Source organism: Bombus huntii, chromosome 11 (genome assembly GCF_024542735.1).
Source record: "Bombus huntii isolate Logan2020A chromosome 11, iyBomHunt1.1, whole genome shotgun sequence".
NCBI classification, from domain to species: Eukaryota; Metazoa; Arthropoda; class Insecta; order Hymenoptera; family Apidae; genus Bombus; species Bombus huntii.
In genome coordinates this window covers 5,489,455-5,506,860 of record NC_066248.1, presented here as the reverse complement: position 1 = coordinate 5,506,860, position 17,406 = coordinate 5,489,455, and the positions used below count along the sequence as shown (strand labels likewise).

The window sequence follows — 17,406 nt, the reverse complement described above, 5'->3', positions numbered from 1 at the left end:
ATTAAATTTGAATCTTAAAGATTATCGATCAATTACTATTAATATAGGAAAAAAGTGTTTACATTTTATTGAAATCATAAGACCTTACTATTATTTAATTGCAATGTTTAAGGTTATCAATTAATTACGATTAGCAGAAAGCAAGATTTTAATATTATTAGAATGAATATCATAGAAATCTGATTATTATAACATATTTCCCGAATTTAACATATGTTGGTAGATTTCTGCTCATATTCATACATTTCTCATGTATTTCCGCATTCATACAAATATGAATATTTTTATATTTTATGGATGTGCGTATGTTGTATTTTAAACTATTTCTGCAATCTACTAATCATCATATAATCGTAGGTTTATCGTTCGTGTTTAAACCGATAGATGTCAGACTAGAGCTCATTTTATCTAGCCGCGATAACTGTGTACGTACATATGTAATAAAGAGAAAAGTATGATTTTACATTGCTTTATTAAAATAAAAAGTTTCGTCTAGGTTAAGAATTTAGTATCCTTCTAAGTTGATATTAGAAGAATTATCACAGAAATGTGATTTACTTAATAATGTATTTTATTCAATTTTATCCTTCTTTAAGGCCCCTTATAATTGATATCCCACACTGCTAGCGAGTTGATTGGTTCCACAATGTTACTTTCATTTTAAACTGATATATCTTCTTCTTTATCTTAATTACATATTGAATCATTGCGATTAACTAGAGTGAACTAAGTCTTGTTTTCGTGAAATTTTAGTAACGTTAGTCTTTACGTAAAAATCCCCATCTAAAAATAGTTAGATAAAAATGTATTATGTCTGCTTTAGTTTTTATTCTAATTATACATGTATATGTTGGAGAAAAGAAGAAATTATTAATAATCAGCGCAGAGAAATATTCAAACAATAAAAATTGTAATATATAACTGTCATCACCACATGTGACCTTAGGAGTGAATCCAAATGTAGTATCGCAAAAATTGATTGTCTTTTCGTTAATGATATAAATCGACATTAATGTTATTATTTATATTTATAATATATGTTTAGTGCATATTTAATAAACTATATAAAAACCGATAAAACGTTTGTTTATATATATAAGTAACACAAATTATAAATTAATTATGAAATTTATTGTGTTAAATTAAAAGTACACGTGTCTACTATTAGTACGTTCACGTACATATAAATATTTTTTAGAGATTAGATACTATATTTAAGCAGTTACACCTTTCATACAAAGCTCTAGCCGAAAAATATCAACTTTCAGTTACAGAATTAAACACAATTACATAAGTATAGCTAGTAAATAATCAGTTAATCAATTTATAAAAAACTAAAATTTACGATAAATGCCAAGTATCACTTGAATTGTAGAACTAATTAGAATGTAGTTACAAAATAATCTCAATGTGGCGATAATACAGCAATATATATCTAGTGAATTCATCAAAAAATAGACATTATCAAGAATAAATTCGAATTAAACTTTACTATACCATTAACAAGACTAATAATTGAAAAATGAATAACATACCTGACAACACTAAATATGAATGTACTAAAAAACATCAAATTTGATTATGTCAATCTTAAAATCACATCTTAAATAAAAAACAAATTTTAGATACCAAACTATCTTGAACTTAGAACTATTAGAACTACTGTCGATACCAAAAGTAAACTTCATATATTATTGGTTTATACAGGATTTTTATGTATTTATAGGAAGTTTGTAGATGGAAAAATGCACAGAGTGCACACAATATGTAAAATGTAAAATGTAAAATATCCAAAGTATAGGCCTGTCAAACAGCTTTTTATCCAGGTTCCATTTTATTTCATTTCACTCATTAAAATATGAATTTGCACAAATACCACACTAATAATCGCAATAAACACAGATATGTCTGCAAAGTCTAGTGTATCGAGAAGGAGTAGAACGACTTATACTGTAGTCGGCTTGTCAAGGGTTAAGGGTGAGAGTAGTAGCGAGATAAAGATGGAAAATCTGTAGAGGTTCCTAGTGACTTTTCATGGGAAAGTATTGTCCTGCCTGGGGGGATTTGGCGGTTGCCCCAAGATGGCGGACTCGGTTGGCGTGCGACAAGCACGAGCTGAAAAGTGCCGAGAGCACGATTCGTTCGTGATTCTGTGTTAAATCGGTATCGTGAGTTTCATTCGTGGATAGCACGAGGATCGTTGACGAAGAGGACACGCTCGAATAACGTAGGTAGGTGACAAATCACTGACACGAAATCGTTTCTCTCTATACGGGGTGAAAAGCCGCGCCTACTATCGTGCATCTCGATATTGTGGTGAATATATGTCTAACAACTCTGTTTTATAAATTCATAAATACTCTACTACATATTCATGTCGATGTTAGAATCATTAACAATATTTTTCGTGATTACGACGTTCGTTATTCAGCTGGAAAAGTTTGTGATAGGGATATCGAATTTGGTGTGCAGAAATCGAACAGTCGAGTACCACGGCCGGATACTTTCGCTCAGTTTCTCTCTCATAGATTCTTAATAGTGTCTTGTTTGATAACAGAAACCATGATCGAACTTTCGTTGGTGTAATTTTACGATTTTACCAGATATCGGCTGAATGATTTTCCCGCGTGTCCGTGAAAGATATCGCGAGAAACTCGTCGCGTATGAACGCAATTGTATCGTGTTCTCGGTGGATCCATTCTTGAGTCGTTTCAACTATCCGATGTTTCATTTCTTCTGCAGATTATATTCGGTATATATTCTCGTTTGTTGCCTTGAAGAGATTAGATCTATTAGTTTTTGATATTACATGAAAGGTGAATGATTATTACCGCCTCTGCTTTGACGCATTGTCTCGATCGGTGTGAGCATCAGTGTGTATACGTGTGGATGCGTAACTTGATGTAATTGTGTGCGCGCGTTTCTTGGCGTGCGCAACGCGTACCCGCATGCTGCTTCATCGTGTAAAATAGTTGTAATTTATATTCCCTTTAATTTCTTCAATACTTAGCTGTCATACTTATAACTATTAATATAAGAATTATTACCATGGATTTATTTTGAATCTCGACGTCTAGATCCGGTGTAGATACGTGACGTATTATTGAGGTTTCATACCGGCGATAGATTTGGCAGCTTTATACATATGTATGTATTTTTGATAGCCGGGTCGCATACGAGTGTACTTATACTGCTTGCTTGGTTAGAAATACATATCGCTGGTTTCTTGGGAGAGTTACTGAAAAATGACAAATTTTGGAGTATTTATTATGATGGAAGTATAATTATAAAGTAATGTAATATTTATCAAGATATAGTAAAGTATATTTATAAAATAGAATTGTTTATTTAAGAACAATTTTATAATTCAATAGTTTGTTTTAATTGGTTATTTAATCCTTTCTTTTAGTGTAACCAATATATGTAAACAAAATATGGAAGATCATTAAGATTCAAAGACTGTTAGAGACTGTTAAAACAGTTAAATTGTTGAAGGAAACAGTGTTATGCCACAGATCAATAGAACCTTTTATTCAACACGTTATTTATTTAATAACGAAAACATTATTTTCTTTTATAATTTTACTGATAGTTTTTGAGTTTTGACAGTTTCTCATAAAATATTGTTTATACGTATTGTTTATAGTTACAGTAAAAGAAGGGTTAAAACAATCGTATTTTGAATTATGACATTGTTCTTAAATATATGTTATAATCCAATATTTTAAACCTTGTATTTCAAAGTAACTTCTTAAATATTCTAACTATTCTTGGTTATATCACCTTTCCAGGAAATGAACAATATACATAAATGACATAACCTACCAATATCAGTGCTACCAATTGAAATTGCGACCATTTTTCATTGTTGTGTGCATATAGTGTTATTTTACTACATTGTAACATAAACTCATCCTGTTTTTATATTTAGTGCAATATATGCAATATGGGAATAAAAACAGTACGAGTCTATGTTATACAGCTCAATATGTATAATTTGTTGTCCTTGTGTAGAATAGACTACCTCGAGATTTTGACCGTAGACTATACGTTTCTCTGCCAGTGAAAATAGTGGAGAAAAGATGTATATGCACATCACCTAGTGGAAAAATGTAATTATGTATAATGATCACGTGCAGCGAAGATTGTTGACTTGACGATTGATACAAGACAAGTAGTCATTACATGATACTAAAATCTCGAGAGTAAAAACCAAAAACTTAGATTCCGAAATAATTTATTGATATTCATTTAATTACATTCTTTTTTTTTCTGTCTTCTAAGCGTATTATCGTTATTAATTATGGACAGATCACGAGAATTCCTGTGTTTTCGATCCTAATGCTTGCGACCGTTCACGAGAATTTTCGGGTTTCCATTGTTGTCATATAGAGAAAAGTAATTTAATCTGGCCCCTGCGTACACCTAGCAATAAGATGACTGGTCCGTAATGTGTTAAATTGAATGACATACTATAGACGATGCCCTAACTATATTGTGAATTGTCATCTTAATATGGATAGTACCGATAATGTTGCAATTGATATACAGGGTGTCGCAATAAAAATGTATGACACTGTGTAACCTAGTATTTATTTAATAAACTATAAAAATAAACTAGTATTTAACAAGAATAGGAAATGTCTAAAATTTTAACATAGGTTTTAAAGTTAATTCTTTCGGTGGCATACATAATTCTGTATCACGCTATTTTAATTGACACCAGATAGTGTCCGAGTTGAATCTTTAATGATACATGAATAGAGTGATGATGTTTGATAAAACCACAGTGTAATGCATTTTCCTGTAACATTGTAATACCTTCAGCTAGTCGTCATTGCTAAATAAATAAGCTTATTCCTTTTAGTTCTTTTTATAAATTCGAAAGTTTTACATAATGTCCCATAAAAATTTGATGATTGTTATTTAATTAAACAGTAATATGTTATTTCTAATTATAAGTAAAACTACTCTTATAGATTAATTACCATAAATTACATAAGCCGATTAATTTATGTATGTGTAACAAAAGCTAGCCAAATACTAGTCTGGTATATTAAAAGATGTTTAAATATTTTCCAAATTTACTTTATAAGTACTAATTTAATCTTAATCATACCTATTACCTAATTTAACCTTAATCATACGTATTACCTAATTCAATTTTAATCATACGTATTACCTAATTTAATTTTGATTATATGCATTGTCTAGTTTAATTTCAATCATATACACTGTTCTATCTAATTTTAATCATATGCGTGACATAAATACGAGAAAAACTGGACTTGAATTGCAGTTATGTGACTGGGTCGCATTGCTTTGTATAAGTAGGTACGCAAAAAGCGATTGATTTTGATTTTTCGCCCTGGACGTATTATCTGGCGTCGGTAAATCCGTGAAACGTGATCAATAAACGGTGCGTTGCTTCCGCGTTCAGCCGTTCCGCGTAAATGGGTGTCGTTCGTGGCGACTGTTTATCGTGTTTGTACACGTTCATACATGTTCATACACGTTCATACACGTTTACTCAAAGGGAAACCTTTCGATTCTTTTTTCGTTCGACGTTCCGCTGCAACCAGTATTACATACAGTGTCTATAAAAAGTATTGACACACAACCCTTTATTTTCCAATGAAACACTTTTTTTTATCAGGTTCTATACATTTCATTTTCATAATACCAAATTTTTGTAGTCTGACAATAAGGCAGTAAATTTAAGAAATTAGTATGTAAATGCTATAATAAGCACAATGGTGTGCCAATATTTTTTATAGCCATTGAAGTTGAAAAAATATGAGAAGCTTGCTAAGAGTAGAAATAAAAGATTACAATGATCATATGTTTACGAACCAAAATGTTTTATATTTTGGAAGAATTCTTTTATATTATTCCCGTTATATATTTTTTTCTTATTAGCTATTGTTGATTTGGATTTAACCTTTCTACGAAAGATTGCTTAAAATTTTAAGTGAGAAATTACAGTAAACATATATTTACAAATCAATTAGACTCTGGAAGACATAGTGATCTCGCGTATCAAGTCCCTGTTTTCTTTATCACCACTTATTGACATATGTTTAATTCTATTTCTTTCAATTTCTAATTATTTCTCTACTTCATGTTTCTTATTTAATTATTTTTTTCCATGAATGTCCACTATTACAAAGATATAGGAATATACACTGGCAATCATTAGTATTAAGATACCTACTGATATTTAGTACAAATTGAATGCTCATTTATTATAGTTATTATTTTCTAGTCGCTTTATTATAAATATATTACGTCATTCATAACTATGATGTAAAGACTAAATAAAGTAAAATTCATTAGAGTTTCTCAATCCATAAATGTAACAGATAGATATTAGATGTCCTAATACATATAGCTGATAGTAATATTAAAGTAGCCCTCCGTCACATTCCATCAAATTTTGTTCTGAATTTTTCTTCCATTGCTCTTGACAGTATTATACAAACACATATCGCTATTTCGCTCGTATGCCATATGTTATGCACGCTAACAGAATCTTAAATTCTAAACTTCATAATTACTGATGTGGTGACATCATTCTCTCTCTCTCTCTCTCTCTGTCTCTCTTCTCGCTGCCTTACTGTACTAAGCTTCTTTAAAGACGCTGTATCAGAATTTTATTTGCAAAAATAATATTTACAATTTTGCAATTGCGCGAACTTTACAATTTTCGATTTTCTTAAATCTCCCGCGACTTTTTTTGTATTTTTTCCGTGTATAGCGTATCGATACCGAGGAATCGATATCGAAGAAGGAACTGGACAATATGCAAATGTTTTATGGGCTGTCTGAGCATCCAATGCGTGAGACGAAGTTGTATTAAAACTTTCCCTCTTTGGATTGTTTGATTTGCGTTTTATTTAGACGAGCCATTGATAAAGCACCGATTACGTTCCTATTGTTCTAGAAATTCCACATTTCTTGATTTTCCTTCATCTCCTAAACAAATTTTATCCACCTGTTTGTTGGCAATTATATTAGTATACACTACGCTAGACTAGATATACCAAAGATCTGTTTTGTCCGTATTAATCAAAACGTTATTATTTATCACTTCAGAATTAAATAAAGTTAAAGTTTTATCATTTTCTTCGTCATTCTTATTCTTCGTTCAATTCAAAATATTTGGTTATCATCTTGTAATAGAGTGTATAGTATAACTGATCTTAAAAGATAATAATCACAGACTAAATGAATTAAGAAAATTACAAGATTAAGCAAGCTTAAAATATTCCAGGATATCTTGAAAAATAAAGAGAAATGTAAGATAGAATATTTTAATGGGCTAACCGTGACGGTTGGTTATCGGTGACTCAGGTTACTAAACTTCTCAGAATATTTAAAATAAGATAAATATTTTGCAAAAATGAAACGTTACGATGCAACACATTTCAATCTATTGCGACTGCTAGGAAGAAATATATAAAATTACGTAGCAGTCTACGTGTTAACTAAGAAGGGCAATATTGATATATCTCTGTATATATATTTTATGTGCATACATGAAACTTCCTATAGTGTTTTTCCAGTTTACTTATTCAGATGGGTTTTTTTACATTTTCTAATAGTTCTAATTGTACAAACATACGTCTACTATTGTGTAAATATACAGCTGTACATAAATTGCCTGTATATACGTGTATCATTATGCACATACCGAAGTGAACAAAATCATCGCGTTAATTAAAAATTTAGATCGTCGTGATGGCTTCGAAGAAAATGAGCACGAGCAAATATTGCCAGCTGGTACTCGATTTTTGCACCGTAACTCCTATGTATTTGCGTATGTGAACATTGATTGAATAGCTCACAAGAACATTAGCTTTTTCTTTCTAACTCTCGGTGTCGCCGATTATGCGAAATACTCGAGAATTGAATTGTGCTCGCTTTCGAAACCACCACCTTATTGTCCTCTGTATAATTTAAGAAATTTCAACTTCTAAGGGAATCAGAGCGATAAGATACCTCGTAAGATTTCTCGTTAAACGTACAACATTTTATACGGGGTGTTCCGTTTATCCATTTATGAATATATCAGGTGTGTTAAATGAAGCATCTTGAAATCTCGTTAGCACCGGTAAAGTTAGAAACAAGTGCGAAATTATCCACAAAGATGAGAAAATACGTATGTAGTATAGATTTCACAGAGATCAATTCAATTTAATTCAAAAAGCCAATTATCCATTGTATTTAATGAACTTCAGTATTCGATAGGATCATCTTTGATGCTTACAATTTGAAGATCTATGTTTGCAATAAATATCTTGTAATTCTAAAATATCTCATAAAAAAAATTTCAGATCGGTTCCAAATTCCAGGAATATAATCCTGATTATCTTACCTAATTGCAATGTCAATGAAATTCCAAAATGTTTTAAATGTATAACACACATAATATGGATATACTTTTCTATGGTACACATTTAATCCATACTTTCTCGAGCCTCTGAATGTTTAACACCATCCTTCGTATCGTATGTTGACTTTTCACTAAATTTGCTAAATTTGTAGTAAATATCTCGATAAAGAAGCTACCTCCCCTTACGCTATGTTTCGTATTTCTAAACGGTGCAATGTTACTGTTAACCGATATAAAGGTGTTAACTATGTTGATAAAACAGCATGTTATTGAAGAGATGTTCACATTCTAGTAGTCCTTGAAGGATTCTGAGATTGCGGAACAACGTTATTGGAAAGTTTATTTGCTCGTTAGTTTTGTCAACTCAAATTAACTTGTCCTTCTCGTTTTATGTGGCGATCATCATTAATCACGATTGCGGAATGAATTGTAATTTTGCCAAAGGCGTTTATACTAATGACATACTCTTAGTGACATAGGATTGTTTTTTGATTTATGAAAGAGGTCCAGGAACTTCCCTATTGGTAAGTAGGATATTACTAAGATATTAATGGGAAGAGCGAAGTCACCGAATAGTTGTCACCTCATTTCGATGCGCTTGAAATATGTTGTCAAATTGACAATCCTGAATAACTTCTTTCTATATAGAGTGGTCACTTTCGATTTTCGACTTGTACAGAAAAGTATGTTTGGCATCATACGTGTGCTACTGTTCTGCTGCACAGTTGGTAGTACATTTTATGGTAACCAGATATACTTACAATGAATGCATTTCGATAATTCTATCTGTGGATATCCTTAGATGTGACTATTTTGAGAACGCTCATTCACATATATCGTCTCCACGCAAGTCGTTATCACTTTAATAGTCTAGCCCAATCTACTTCTTTTCATTTGGAATTCAGTAAGTGAAACATCTGTCGTTTTTATACACCATTCTGGTATATTTTGGTATATATATATATATGTCGGAGATGAAAGAACACCGGAGCATTTGGAATTTTGAATAATCCCGCAACATTGTAATCTAGAGTCTACTGTAGCTGTAATTAAACAATTGTAGTTATTCAATCCAATTGTAATTGTTCGAGAGTTGTGATAATGAGCTTGGGCTCGAGACGACAGCCAGTCGCCGAACGTAGCCGCGGTCACGGGATGAACGCTTTGTCTAACAAAGGTACGGAGCAATTCTATAGCTCTCCTTAAAAGAAATATTTCTGGCGGCACGCGACAGTAAACATTTCAACGGTTTCTGCCCGTGGCTCGCCACACGCAGAACCTATTCTTCGAGTAAGATGATTGCCAGATGTCGATGCGTCTCCGCAGTACATGTTCAGCTAGCCCGAGGGCCGTTATAAACACTAAGATCTAGTTACCTAAAGTCCTTCAAACAGACAAACAGTCTTTCTCCCAACTACGGGAAGATAGGGGAGATCTATTTTTTTCAACGAACGACGTCTCCCACTAGCAACTTTCCCTCCTAGGGCGGCTAGCATCTTTTTCTAACCACCGATATGGAGATTGACCAATTAGCAGCAACGTCAATTTCCCTTACTTTCCGAACGGAGGCTATCCCCGACGAATCCGATGATCTCGTGTCCTTAGACACACCCCATCATAGTTTTCCTCTGTGGTGTAACGTCAATTCACATCAGAGACCAGGCTACACACCGCGGACAGGATGGCACCCAGATGTCTGCACATTCTTGGTGCGCACCCTCAATAGTCTTAAGTACCCACCAGGGGTCTTGGCATTTTCATAGTTAAGGTCCTTCGGACCAAGCGAGTATTTCCTGTCTTAGATTTCCCTTTACGTTTATTGTCTACCACGTGTTAGCTTAGAAAGTTGGTTTTCTTCGCATCTGGTATGTTCCGTTAGCAACTTTCTCGCGAGGGCGGCTAAAACCCTTCCTGGTCCACCAAGCGTCTTATTATCCAATCGGAGACGGTGTCTACTGCCCTCACTTCCTTAACCAAAATTGTCATCAACAAATCCGATAGTCCCGTGTCCTTAGACACACCCACCCCTAGCCTTCCTCAGACATGGTATCGCCAGAAAGACTCACTTATTCTGTATCCTTAGAATAGTCAACATATCTATACCGGTCTCTACCTTCATAACAGTCGCGTACTTAACGTATCGTTGTAACTAAGTCTTACATAACATGGTTGGAGTGAATTGTGATTTATGTTAATTCAGTGTGTGTTACATTGTGATCGCTGAATTCATAATAAAGTTTAATTGAAACAAAGTTAATAGTTGTGTTACGACTCAGCTACTTTTTATTTTCATCAACTAACCCCAAAAATTACGTGACAGTGGCATCGTCGGGACGGAAAGTCATTCTTTCTTGCGGTCCCATCGACGAATACAGTAACACCTTACGACCAGTGAATATTACGCGTCCGACTTGGATTTTGTGAGCACGTTCATCTATCATCCCGTCGACCGCGGATTCGTTATTGAACCTAGGATCATTGTCATTAGTTTCTCGAGTATCTAATTACCACGGTTACTTGTCCGGTTCTATGATAATCGTACTTGCGCTAGTCAATGTCTTCTCTATTGCATAACGATAACGTGTAATCCAAACGAAGATTCGTTTCATGCCCCTAACCCGACTAATTCTAATGTAAACCCGACATATGTATATATATATTCTATTTGACCTATTCAGGGAGAATTTCTCAGGTTGATGTCCTTGACAACCTAATTCAAGGATATGGAAGTCGATGTGATGGCAACTATTCGGTGACTCGACCGAGAATTAACAATCTAATAGTTCCAGCTGATGGCCTAATAGTTTCAGTGAACGAAGATGCTATAACGAAGTATATACCTGTAATTGGAACCTTACTATTACGCTATGTGCAGAGAGCATGAGGCAGACCCGCGAGGCAGCCTCATCCGACAATTGCTTCGCTCGAGTTTCCTTCTGTCGTCACAGTCACGTAGTAGGCGAAGCAGGATGAACCACAATTAAGATTTCGACAAAATTCTTCTAAACGAAGCTAGTGACAGACTGTGATTTTGATCTTGCCAAAATCCAACAATAGTTGGCTCGCCCTGAGGCAGGTACCCATATCTGTCTCGCACTGTCTTGTACACACTTTTGGATTGTCAGTCACCATCTTCCTTTTTTTGTCATTTGTAATCATTTAAACCAAAGTAACAATGATCTCTACGAATGAAAAGGGACGACGATTACCTATCTAATACTTTAGGTTCCAATTACAAGTATACGTAGTTTGTTGTAAGATGTTTGCTCATTACGGTATTATGATTTTCTTGGTTACAATAAACGAATACTATACGCGTACTGTAATGAACAGTTCTTACGACTGTGAATCCTAAAAAGTTGTATCAAAGGATTGGAAACATATCATACATAAAACGGAAAATTCTTAGTTGTACAATGATGTGTGAAAATGAATATAAGACGAAGATAAATACTAAGATAAAAAAATCAAATGTTTTATACGTTAAAACGCACGGTTACTCATGTTTGATAATTCATTAGCATGCATTTGCATGGATTCAATATTCATCAATATTTTATACATAATTTTGCGTAATAAATACCTACGATAAATTCTTCAAATCTGTTGTGATACTTCTAATACATATTTCACGGTTTTATTTAAATCGTTTAACCAAATTAGATAATTGTGCTATCGTATTGTAAAATTATCGATTAATATTCGTTTCCATCATAATAACAAAAACGTAAATTAATTACGTTAATATTTGTTTGAAATGTTATGTAAACACATCTCTGATCGTAGTTTCATGTGGAATTACATTAGCATACTAAGTGTGTTCTGCACGTGCCACTCACAATTAGGTTTCATTCATTTAAATTTCTGTGGCATTGGAACGCTTAAGTTTTGCTTTGGGTAAAAGTGAAAACAGAAAGGATCGTCGTCATAATATATTCTTAATATACGAAATGACCTTTGCGTCCATCTTATTGTTTCCTAACATGACGCGATTAATTTGAGATTTCATAGACGTCAGGAAAAATGAAATATTGCGTCAAACATCGTGTTGAATACTTGGATTAAATTTGTTAAGCCAATCTTTTAAAGCCGCTTGTCTTACCATGTCTATTTATAGAATATCCTTTATTTCATAATAAAGCATATGTTAATATGTCAAAGTTGTTCGTCAATAAAAAGTATTTATGTCGCGAGAGATCTAAATTTGTCACGAATATTAAATAAAATAATAATAAAGTATCTAAATACCTAAAGAAAAATAACAATAAAGTAGAATTACCTTTAACATATTCGCCGTGGTACGGATTTCGACTGACTTTTCCTTCACACTGATAATATGCATCATCTCAACCCTTAATTGCCATAGTATCATAGATGAAGTTTTATTTTATCATCTCGTAATAATACTATTGCAATGTTATTCGTAACTGTTCCAAACAATAATTCTTCCATCTTTTATTTCATGTCGAACAATAATTATTTAATTGCCTGACTTCATTGATGTGCCAAATGAAAAGAGATACATCGCGGTGAATCTTCAGCCGCGATATCATAAACGTGTTGAGTCTCTTTAATAACAGGCTTCTAAAGAATTAATTTCATGCTATTACACGTTGCATATATTCTTATACATACGCTTATTACTTATCGTACGAAACGTTCAAATACTTTAGTGGGCCAGTGTATAAAAAATATTATCGTGCTCAAAGATGTTATTCGAATGAATTGTTATGACGAAAGTATAAAATGGGGTGCAAGTTGGCTGATTGCCCGCCGTCTCCCTACAATCTGCCCCTGTATTCAATCACGCTCTAATAAACCAATATGTGCACGAGCTGCTTCGGAGCAATTTTCAGTGATCAATGAACCGACTATGAAAATGTCACCCGCGCTATATACTCTCTATACATATGTATACGTTATAAATAAATTTCTCTAAGCGACTTATCTCTTTCTGGGACAAGCGTTGATCTGTTTGACTTACGATCTCAGTCCTCCCGCCAAAAGGTTCGTCATCCTCCTCACCCTGTAGCCAGGACCTTCCAGGATATTCTTAGCGTCCTACACGCGCCGTGGCGGATCATGACGTCGGATCATTGGCAAATTTCCTGCGAATTAATTAGGAGGACATGTAGTTTTTTATCGTCATCCTGTGAACATCCGTGACTCTTCCGAATTCGTCGCGCGAAATTATAACATCCGCGATTCTTGGGCTATTTTAGATATTTACACTGCGTACAGACAATACGAGGCTGCCTCGTGAAACGTAGCTGGCACGTGTCTAATTAACGACTGTTGATTCTTTGCGAGATCAAAGTTGTCTCTTTGTCGCTTTTCACTCTCTGTCGTAATCGTAGTTGCCTCTTGTACTCTACGTCAGTCTACAGTTTGAAGTCGGTTCAAAGAAACGACGTGGTGGATGTAAATAGGTACACGAGCTCGAAGCATGGACAGCACAGGGCCGACACTTTGTTCTTAACCCCTTAATCTGCCATGTCGTGTTAGAGATATGATAGGTGGATCGGGCCAAACATAAACAATACGTGCATGAAACTTTGTACGTTTTTCGGCCTACATGCGACAAAAGCTTTTTTTGGCTGCATATTTCCATGAAAAATATTAGAAACTTCTTCGAGAAGAATGTTAAGCGTTGTTGAGTAAAGTAAAGTGACAACTTTAAATCAGTTAGTTAGGTGGAAACAAAAAAGAATTGGACATCTTTAATATAACATTTGATAATATATTTTGGGAAAATATTGTCACGCTGACGAATCCATAGGCAAATCAAATAACGAACAATAAAAATAAAATATTATTTAATTAAAATGAAATATTATTTATTATTCACTTCGAGATAATAAATTTTTCTTATTCAATTGGCAGTAATTACAATTGAAATTAGTTGTACCTTACACGTTAAAGGAACGGTGCGATTTGCACAGCTTCGAAGGCTCAGCTAGAGCGTAAAATGCCTCGAAGTCTGGCCAATCCTGCGATTGGTTACGGCACGTGCTGTTGGAACTTAAATCATAAGACAAAGAGTTAACGAAATATCCATTAGGCTGGACTAAGGGTCCGCTACAAATTTGTCTCTGAATGTCCATACTTAACGTCAAATAACTAATAAATAATAGCTGCCGCTGTAGCATTAGATCACATGAATATCACGCAACCTTTTTGTTTATACACGCTTCTTCACTCGTCTTGATTAACCGGTTATACGTTAAGACAAGCGGCAGTTCGAGCAAAATAGTTTCGTGGTATTTGTACGTAAGGTAGGTTTTAAAATTCTTTGTCAAGCTCGAGCTTGTGCATATCGATAGTCTAATGGCTCCTCAGAGACCTTGACACGTATCACCTCTGTAAAGGATGCGTGTTACTCGCCATACGTTTCCTTTATTTTCTTTTTCCTTTTTCAGAAAGAAGAAGTATAATGTTTCCACGTTTCGAAGAAAACAGAGTTTAACACCACATAGCTTTAAGTTAGACAAACGTTAATAGGCGTGTAATTGACTTTTTAAATCCGATCTTGCGCAACAGGAGACTTCATGCAAAAATCCTGCTACTTTACATTTTCCATTACAGACTTTTCACGCGTAGGATAATCATCTGTCAATCGTTTTTCCTTTGATGAGAAATTAGTCAAACATACGTATACTTGACGAGTTTCCAGATTCAGTATTTCAATTCTATTGACGATCTCTTTTGATTGACGTTTTCGATAAACTGCGGCATTGCATAACGACCATCGTTTTTGATTAATACGAAACCATTTGAACGAAAAGGAAACATTCTTGATATTTCTGTTCCTCTATTTGGAAGGTCGAAGTAAGGATGAAATGACGCTACGATGCTACCTTTAGCTATATGTATGTATATGTACCATACATATTTTTAAAAACACAGAGTATTTGTTCGTCCGCGATATGCCCGCATAAGCGCAACGAAAATTTTCGTCTGACAACAGCTCAAAATGAAATTATGATCTATTTAATCCTAAACTCGGGCATTCGAGCGCTTTTTAGCGAAAATGAAGAAGAAAAGCCGCCCGGTTTGAACCTTTTAGAAGGGAGATACTCTTATCTCGTATTTTCCTGTCCGGCTACTCGAAAATTATTTATTTAACGATTAGTTCAAAAATTATTTATTAAGTCGATAATAAAATTTATTTAGTTATTTGGTGAACACATAATCGACCTTGGATATTTTGTTCTTGTTGCAACGATGTAGTCTCATCAAAGGTCTCGAAGGAACCATGGGTTGTAAATGTACCGTTCTATTGAGTATGCGAATCGTCATACGCGTCATAATCTCATCATGTATGTGTTTTATCTCTATTTTTCATGCGTTCTAAAATCACGGAAAAATCACAGAGATACACTCCTCGCCAAAGAGATAGCCCATGTGAGCTATCTTTAATTTCTCAATGACGCGTGTAAAGTTCTTCGTCTGCAATGTATAATATCAAATCATTATGAGCTCAGCATATGCGGCTTGCTAGGAATAAGTCACAATGTCGGAGATGTTTTTATACAACCAAGGAAAATTATTCCAAACTAAGGTCGAAATGGTAGCACACTCTGTTAATATGTTTAGAAATTTCTCAGTAGTTCATGATCTATCAACGAGAAAAGATTACAGTATATATATATATATATATATATATATATATATATATATATATATATATATATATGCATATATGTATATATATATATATAATATAAATTTGTAAATATGGGACGCCGAAATTTATATAATATTTATATTTTTATAATATTTATATTTATAATATAATATTTATATTTATAATTTTTATATATATATATATATATATATATTATATAAATTTGTAAATATGGGACGCCGAAAAAGATTAAACGAGTCTGTAAATTAAGACATTATTGGCATAATAGGCAATTAATCTCATCGGAACTATCTATGTTCCTGTGTTGTATATTGTACCTTGAGCTGAATACCATAGAACACCGCACAGGTCGAAATAGAAAGGAAAAATTACGACTTGTACGCGGACACACATATTCGTATGCGTACACTTTTACTAGAAAAATTTTTGTGGGTCATAGAAGTACATATGCATGTGGTAGGAACGTTAATTGGTCTTTCATAACATCCTGCGGAATTTGGTCCGTTTCAGATGTAATCTCGCTTGTTTTCAAATGAGAAGCACGTATATACTATATATCATCAGATCGGTGAATGTCAGGAAACGAAAACAGGAATTTATTAACTTTGTTGTGCTTGTCGGCCACGCTCGTGTTTCAGCAAACAGAAAGACTTCTATTATAGGATCTATTTATAAAAAATCTCTGTCTATATATAAAATTTATATCGTTATGGGGACAATTAGAGGAATAGAACTCCGGTGGAAATTCGTTTGCTGTATTAATTATTATAACGAGTATTTTACTCTGAGTGGTTCACAGAGTTTCACGTACATGCATTCCGTACATTATATCGCCTAATAACGATTCCTTTATTTTACAATTTCCAAACTCGACTCTTCGACGTTTACGTAAACGTTACGTACACGTAAAACCCACTAGTTACTCAATTTCTTGACACATCGGATCGGATCCGCAGGCTAAAAACACATTATCCTTTAGATTTAAGCACTAGATTCAACTAGAATCAGACACACGATAAACACTCATTAAACACGACATAGTACCACGCCAGAAAAATTTACTTATAATTCTCAATGAGAATTGATTGTAAAATTCAACCAAATAAAAAAAAAAAAAAAAAGGAAAAGAAAAAACGTACACGTGATTGTGGCTCTGCCATTTGTTGTCGGCTGCCGTCACCTATATGTAATTTAATGTAATGTGCAATTTTTTAATTTAATCGTCACATAAGCGTGATTCTAATGGTTCCTGTATCTTCTGAACGTATCTTAGCTCTTCTTAAGAATTCCCAACAGTATTACTCATATCTTTAGTGAAAGTAAAAGGAATCGATCTTCTTGAAAAGTGATATAATGTTCACGA

At 33.7% G+C, this 17,406-nt stretch overlaps 1 protein-coding gene and 1 long non-coding RNA gene across 3 annotated transcripts in view; one reads left to right on the top strand and one right to left on the bottom strand.

The window, feature by feature from the left end:
* The first annotated feature begins 1,246 nt into the window (after positions 1 to 1,246).
* The window catches only part of LOC126871263 (putative fatty acyl-CoA reductase CG5065), a 43,423-nt gene continuing 27,263 nt past the window's right edge, over positions 1,247 to 17,406 (top strand). The window contains exon 1 of the mRNA XM_050629867.1: positions 1,247 to 2,231. The gene's annotated coding sequence lies outside the window, so the exon portion shown is untranslated. The remainder of the gene's footprint in view (positions 2,232 to 17,406) is intronic.
* LOC126871269 (uncharacterized) lies at positions 2,238 to 14,124 on the bottom strand. 2 transcript variants are annotated; one of them, XR_007691599.1, is made up of 3 exons: positions 13,635 to 14,124; positions 13,380 to 13,503; positions 2,238 to 3,238 (listed from the first exon to the last, which is right to left on the bottom strand). It is a non-coding gene; the product is annotated as an uncharacterized LOC126871269 (long non-coding RNA). The 2 variants fall into 2 exon arrangements; XR_007691598.1 differs by having other exon boundaries at positions 13,626 to 14,120.